General features: G+C 42.6%; 1 long non-coding RNA gene across 1 annotated transcript; it reads right to left on the bottom strand.

Moving 5' to 3' along the window:
- Window positions 1-1,197: 1,197 nt before the first annotated feature.
- LOC143660926 (uncharacterized) lies at window positions 1,198-4,993 on the bottom strand. The gene is made up of 3 exons (XR_013164331.1): window positions 4,698-4,993; window positions 2,017-2,116; window positions 1,198-1,311 (listed from the first exon to the last, which is right to left on the bottom strand). It is a non-coding gene; the product is annotated as an uncharacterized LOC143660926 (long non-coding RNA).
- Between the last annotated feature and the right edge of the window lie 3,100 nt (window positions 4,994-8,093).

The raw sequence follows: 8,093 nt of genomic DNA, 5'->3' as shown, positions 1-8,093 counted from the left end.
CCCTTCACTGTAAAGAGAATTTTTTGTCCTCTCACTAGGGACTAAAGGTCAAAGTTTAAATCTATATTTAATGCCATTTTCTGAAAACTGGATTTGTGATTCCCTTTATGTTGGTATTACATATCTTAAGGGATTTCAGGGGGAGAAGTCTGGGAAGCCCAGTTACTGAGAATGACCTTTACTTTAAATGTGTAAATAGGATGGAGCTTGTGTTTCTGGTTTTTAAACCTTCTAATTGTGCATCCACAGACAGCTCTGGAAGGCATGGACTGTGCCGGGTGGTTACACAGAAGCCACTTTGCAAAGAAGAGATTTTGATTTTTGTCTTATGCAGATGAAAGGCCGAGGTTAATGGCCCACATGCTGCTGGCCTGCTTGGGACAGTTTCTTCTGAAGCTTTGTACCTTGAGCTCCAGTGATCCCACATTAGAATATGCAAATAGTGCGGCCTTTAACTGTCTATGAAAAGGGAAAGTTCAAATTTACTTAATTCTATTTTTCCTCTGAATTTTATAAAACATTATTGAAGTGGCATCAGAATATCATTCAGAATGTCAGTTTTAGAATATTTCAAATATTTACTTAAAGGTTTTTTAACGGCAGCTTTCACAGTCCAAATGTGGCACTAAAAGCAGATATAAAATTGACTTTTTTTTTGCACTTCTTAAGCTCAAACTTGCACGTTTAAAAGGTAGGAACAGTTATATTTCCCAGTTTGCTTAGTGTCTCCAGCCATGTTTTTGTTTATATGCATATCTATTGGAAAATTGCGATATTTAATAACTATACCGTAGAAAACTTATTTTTAAAACCCAGATTGGCTGACACCTCCCACACCCACACCCACATATTATTATCACACAATCGCCAGCAACCACACTCCTAACATTTGGCACCTATTATTTTGAAACGAGATACGATTTGTCCTCTCTGGTTGTATGGAGAGAAGAGTGACTGCGAAATTTCATTTTTCATTATTCAACGATGTGATAAAATCTGGCTCTCGGAAGTTTGCTCTCTGGGTCCTACTGGAACATTCTGCCTTTTCACCTCCCTATTCTGCCCACAGCGAAGGCAAGGCCCCTGTACTTGTCCAGATTTTAACTTTCTGCACAGGGTCATCAATGATAATCTGTGAGGTGACATTTTTCTACAGAAGAGGAGACTGACCTCTTCTTACCCACAACTTACCCAGGTTCAATCACAAAGAGGCAGAACCAAGTTTCACCCCTGGCCTCTCTGGTCCAGACTCTGCATTCTCCCCTGGACTCCTCTCAGCTCCAAGACGAAGCTCACTGGGCTGTGTCTCCTCTGAAAGAAAGATTCTTCTGTAAAGAGAGAGCCATTTCTCGCAGCTTTTGTTTTTCCCTTTCATTCACACATGTCCACGGATGCCTCTTCCCGTTGCCTCACTCAGAAAGCAAACTCGTAAACAGGTTGTGGCAGATTTGGGCTGGTGTTTTCAGCTCCTTTTGATGACCAGATCGTGTCACTTTGTGGTCAGCACTAACCTGGCCAGATGGACCAAAGGCGTAGGTGCCTCAGGCAAATCTGTTCATCGTTTATAGCCACACTGAACATCCATTCTTCGAAAGGCACCTCGAATAACCGTTTTGTGATGGTCCCAGGCTTTCCTCTGTTCCCTGCCACCACTGATGCCCCGCAACTCCTCCCGCCCGCAACGCCCAGGCCCTCGATACCCCTCGGGGAGGCGGCCGGTCTCCTACCTCTGCCCTTCCATCATCTTGCTGGTTGATCTTTTGTTTCTTCATTCTTGCAAACAGGGCTCTTCCCACCATCTCCCCACCTTTTTCTCTTTGCCCCCCAAAATAGTGGTCGCTGAAACCACTGTTGATCCTTCCCTTTCCGGAATGGCTGCCCCCCTGCACCCTGCGTGCTTTCTCTAACCGAGGCTGCCGTAGGCAAGGCTGATTAAACTCCTCCACCGCCACGCTTTCCTCCCTGGGGCTCTGTGCTACCTCTGGTTTTCTTCTTAGCTCTCCTGTGATCTTTTACCTTCTGTTCTCTGCGCTCCCGTCAATTCTCCCTCTGCACTTTGTTTCTCTATGACCTCCTCTATTCCTGGACTGTTCACTGTAGCAGACTCGAGGGGTGTCTTAAAAAAAAAAAAAAAAAAGAATCTGAGCACATTCTCTTCCCTCTATTCACCACCACACCTTTCCCAGGTCCTCCTTTCTCTTTCCAGGCAAGTTGCTATCATATCAAACTAAAATCGAGACTTATTGTCTTTGAGACCATTTTCTCTCTTATTTCCTGATCTTCATCCCCAAGCCCAAGGGGTATGCATCTGGTTTCTCATACTGAAACTTTCTTTTCCTTTTTCCCCCAAAGGACCTCCAGAGGCCATTGCTTCCACCCCATACTCAGCAAAAATGTCTTAACTCAGGATCCTTGTCGTTTACACCTTGGCTCATGAAATTTCAACTTTTCATGACATAGCCCAAGTCAAAAACCAAGCTTGTCACCTCTGAGGACATCTTAGATGGCTCTTATGGTTACAAAACATGCAAGAAGCACCTTGTGCATTGTGGGCATTTAATAAACATTGATGCAGTGTAGAAAGAGTTGAGAGTCTGGACCTTAAAATTAGACAAAGATTCAAATCCTGGAGATCTTCATTATAAGCTCTGGGACTCTCGGGAGTGACCTGCTCTCCCTGAGCCTTAAATGCTCCTCTTATCAATTATAGCAAGAGTCCCTATCTCCCAGTCTTGATGTAAAGTTTAAATGAAATAATGTACAGAAAAGTCTAGCCCTAAGTCTAGTACATTGAAAAGGTTAAAAGGTATTAGTTGTTACTAAATATTAAGCAAATATTAAACAGGGAACAGGCTTCTTGAGATAGGATTGCAACTCTTTACAGCTTGAAATCTGACTCTTATTTAAAAGAAAATCTCTAATTAGTAAATTTAACTAATCAAAAGTGGTTCCCATTGCCTCCTAGGCTAGTTTCTAGTTTCTTACCCATCATGTTCATTTTGGTCATGGACAGGTCAAAGTGAATCCATACAGCTTTCTAGCTTTGCCTAAAAAATCTCTAAATCACCTCCTTCTCAGTAGATATATATTCTCTATCACCTCTGCTACTTAAGAGCTTTGAGCTAACTTGGGAAAGAACTCTTTAGGGGTTGGTTGACCCCCACCCTACTCTACGCATATGGAGCTGAGACCAGTGACAAGAAAGTCATGGACTCAATTCTTCCCCAGGAGAGGTGCCTCTCCCAGTTCAACTCTTTCAATGAAATTGGCCAGTAAATCCTAAAAACATTTTTAAAAAGGATCAATTCAATCAAATAAGCAGGGAATTCAGTCTCAATGTAGGTTTTCCTTTCTTTTTTGCTTGTTTTTGGGTGACACTACCATCACAAATGAGACAAAGCAGGGATTTGGACTTCACCAACTTCCTTTAAAGCATTTTCAAGGAAGTTCATGACCAGAGGACCAAGAAGTAGGCATTTCACTACCTTCTCGGTAAATGCTATTTTTTTTCATCAGCTCTGTAAAGTGAAAGTCTGAAGCCAAAACATTAGCAGTAATTCCCATGAGAAGAAAAAGGAGCCCCATTTTGCTGCCAGGGCCAAGAACTGGAAGCCAGGACACTGTAAGCTCTTGATTCTGTTGCATGATTAGTTCACCATGAAGATGTTTAATTTCTGTCCTTCAATTTGTGCATCTGCAAAACAGGAGCAAGTGGTACCCAAGAATGGCCAGAGATAATATGCACAGGCAGGCCTTAATGAAGGGGCATATAAAATGTTCTGTGTGGGCCATGGTGGCTCAGCAGGCAAGAATGCTTGCCTGCCATTCCAGAGGGCCCAGGTTCGATTCCCGGTGCCTGCCCATGTAAAAAAAAGACCATTTACCCACTAAGACTTCATAAAGCTATTTTCCTTTGAAACTGTCTCCAAAAAATATTGGTGGTTTTTCCCTAAATTGATCTTTTGATGAAGAAAGTTGTTCAGCCTTGTCCTGCCCTCTAATTGTTTCACCCAGTGAGCCACCTTGTAGAGACTGCCCCACCCAAACATCTTCCTACATTCCCACTTCCCAAAACAAACGCTCCCGTCTTTGGGAAATGAAGTTTCTAGCCTCCACCTTCATGCAGAGAAAAGAACTGGCCTTCCAGCTTCCTGAACCTCATCTTTACTCTCCTTAATGTTCTTCTTTATCTTGTTTCTTGAAAAACGCCCACTTAGAACACACGTGAAGATGGTCTTCAGAGATCAGTGTGCTTGCCCTACTGAACAAACTGAGGGGCAGCCAACAGGCTTATGCTGCTCGACTCCCTTGTGAAACTCAGCCAGCATCAGCTTGGAATGTCTAAGGAAGAAGACTCATAGCCAATCTAATTACACAACCCTAGCAGCTCCTCCAGGCTGTGAGTCACCCTCCCCTCTGTGAGCCCACAGCACTCTGAGACAACCCCTCTCAGAGACCCCTCACATTGCAGACCTGTCTAGCCCACCCCATGGGTGCATCATTATGTCTATCTCTGTGTCCCTCCGGGCTTAGCACCATGCCTGACACTTTGGAAACCCTCATTAATTGTCTGTCAGATGACTGAATGCAGATAAAATAACGGTTGACAATTAACCCACTTCAAAGGATGGAGAACTCTATTGCTGGAAACTGTATTGAAGTAATTGGTTCACAGATTAAATCACTAAAGTACTTACTGGACAAACTAGCGAGTGACTTTCTTGGCACACTCCATAATAAGTGACACATCTTTTACAAGCCACCAGGAATGTGAGTTTACCCGTCAAGTATTTATCGAAACTCATCTACTGACCAAGACTGTTCCAGTACTCCAGGGGAGGGGAGGGAGGGAAAAGAGATATAATAAGACCTGGGCCCTGTCCTCAAGCATCTTAATCCTAATGAAGAGGAGCAGATGCAGAAAGCTCTTTGCAGAACCCTTTGGCATTCCAATCTGGCCTGAAAACCCTGGACAAACTTGCTGTAATTGAGCCATGGCTCACCCAGCCAGATGGGTTTGGGTCACAGTGTGTCGAGACCACATCATGTCACAATGCAGTATGGTCACACCATGAAAACATCCAGATGTGCATTCAACCATCTCGCAGCCCAACCAGCGTCTGTGGGGAGATGAGTGGTTCCAGTAAAATCACAGTATGAGAGTAGGAAAATGGGAGAACTTCAGTGAACACAACAAATGGAAAAGTGGGGAGAGGTGCCAGCCCCTCCCATCAGAGCGTTGCCTCATCTTTCTATCTGTCCAGGTTTCCTAATCTTCTCTTGCTAAAGAGATGGGGCAGATATATTTTCTTTGATAATTCGACACCAATTCCAACTTCCTTTTTCTTACCCTACCTCCACTTTAACAGCTGGAAAAGCTAAATATGCTTTTCCCCAGCCTCCCTTGTGAGTGAAGGTGTTCATTTGATCTCTCTGGTTAATGAGATGAACTTGGAAGTGTGCTAGGGGCTTCTGGGAAGGCTTCTGCTTTCCTGACACCAGCCCTTCCCAAACCCCATTCTGTTCCGAACACAGACATGACATCTCGAGCTGAAGCAATCTCCTTACGAACTTGACAGAAAGTTCAAGATAAAAATAAAGTCATCATTCCTGATATCACTGAGTCACCAAAGCAACCTCCAGATTTCTTGTTATACAAGGAAAATCCAATGTTGTTTAAGACTGTTGAGTTTTCTGCTACTTGCAGCTCAAAGTATTCCTAACTGGATCAGAGAGTAAAAATTATATTTTCCTTTACCTGCAGAATGATCAGTAAAATGTAAAAAAATGGACAATAATTAAGAAAGAGGAAACTACTAGCAGAGAAATGGTATCCCCGGGGCCCTCAAAAACTTCTGTGGAAGAAGAGACAACTTTGGACATACAAGTGGACACTTGTCTCCCAAACAACAGTTTAAAACCCGTTAAAATAAATGGCATTTTGAAACGATAAAACCTCAATTAGACAACTAACTAACCTCAAGTAGCTAATTGGAATTCTTAAGGAATTGGACAAACTCATATCATTGATGACTTGCATTTGGACCAATACTTCAAAGTTTTAGAAAGCATTTTCACATTTGTCATCTGGCATGCTTACCACAATCTTCATCTGCTCCATGGATACACATGGGCAGAGTAGCCCCTGCCTGGTTTTAGAAGGGGAATCCTGGATCTTCCAGGAAAGAGACCTATTAGCTTACTAATCTTTACATGTAAAATATATACCAGTTTCATTTCTTCAAATAAACTTTTGTTATTACGTATACACTGGTTCATAGTAGCATTACTTATGACCAAAAAGTAGAAACAACCCAAATGTCCCTCAACTGATAAATGGATATGCCTATATTCATCAGTGTTTCCATGTAATGGAATGTTATTCAGTCATGAAAAAGAATGATGTACTGATATACATGCCACAACATGGATGAAACCTGAAGACATAATGCTAAATGAAAGAAGTCAGACACAAATAAGCCTCAAATGGTATGATCTCATTTATATGAAATACCCAGAATAGGCAAATCCATAGGAACAGAAAGCTGATTGGTGGTTGCCAGGAACTCAGGCAAAGAGAAACAGTGGGTGACTGTCAATAGGATATTTGGTTTCTTTTTAAGGAGATAAAAATGTTCTAAAATTAGATAGTGGCAGTGGTTGTATAATCCATGGTTATGAATTTTGTGATATGTGAACTATATCTTAATACAGCTTTGGATTCATATATATAATACACAATGCCATGCATGTTACAATGGTTAAGAGCTCTTGACTCTGAACTCAAACTTCTTGGATTTAAATCCCAACTCTGCCACTTACTGACATTGTTATCTTGGCCAAATTATTTAACCTCCATGTGCCTCAGTTTCCTCATCTGTAAAATGGATATGAGTCCCTACCTCATAGGACTGCTGTAAGGATTAAATTAATTAAAACATGTGAAGTGCTTAGAATCATGCCTGAAATGCAGGGATTACCATGTAAACATGCAGGTGATTATTATTATTCAAGTCTGAGCTTCTTATCTGATACAAAGACCATAATTATACCAAGTTGTAGACAAATCTGTTTTTAATAATAGATAATTGTGTGTGTGTGTGTGTGTGTGTGTGTGTGTACTTCATTGCCTTTCCTTATCCATTGTCTGATTAAATGGGTATCTGTTATGGGTCTGGTTGCTTGTAGATACAGAGTAGTCATTTGGACACAAATACATATTCCCTGGTCTTTCCAGCTGGTGGTTACAAAAAAAAAAGCTATGATTTTGAACACCATGTAAGCTCAAGTAGGGAGCTTCAAAGCATCCCTCTCTTTTCTTCTAGGAGTCCCCAAGCAGCTTGCTGAGGCTACAAGGCTAGCCAGTCGGCTTCAGTGGGTCTGAAGTGACCACCTCTCCTTGCTCTCCTGCCCCGAATCCCAAGGAACTGCTGTGGATGCCGGTGGAAGCCAGCAGGGTGGGGGCCACCCCAGCTCTGGGCCACACCATCACCTAGGCTCCAAAGCAGCAGGTTCAGTGCCCAGAATCTCACAGACATTCTCAGGAGAACGTCTCTCCTCTGGCTTCTCAATCCTCTACATCTCATAGATGTAGAGAAACAGAACCCTGTTCTGTTTGCCAGGTCAGACTCAAAAAACATAAATAAATAAAAGGGGTTCCTGCCATTCTAGCCAACACTGTCCTTTCTCCTCTGCTTTCTCCCATCAAAAATAAAAAGTTCCCCATGAAATTAAAGTCATTGATATTTGTAGGGGGGTGATTAGGGGGCCTGTCTATACCAGCAGCACTGAGCCGCAGGTTGACCAGCGAAAAACTCTATCCCAATGCTGACAGGGAATCTCCACCTAACACTTCATGAGCGTGAGGTGCAGTAGGGCAGTCTTTTAAAGGGCCAGACGGCACTGATTCAATCAATTAATAGCTATTGATCACTCTCTATGTGGCTGGCATGGGGGGTCGTGCCAGGGATACCATGACAAATCAGCATGGAATCTAGCCCAAATCCCAGTATCCATTGAGGTGAAACATGGATGGGTTTAAGCACACTCCCCCTCCCACCCCCAGGGACACCTCAATGATGCACTATCACATT

This window comes from Tamandua tetradactyla, chromosome 2 (assembly GCF_023851605.1).
Source record: "Tamandua tetradactyla isolate mTamTet1 chromosome 2, mTamTet1.pri, whole genome shotgun sequence".
NCBI classification, from domain to species: Eukaryota; Metazoa; Chordata; class Mammalia; order Pilosa; family Myrmecophagidae; genus Tamandua; species Tamandua tetradactyla.
The sequence above is the reverse complement of the archived record's forward strand: the minus strand, read 5'-3'. Positions and strand labels throughout refer to the sequence as shown.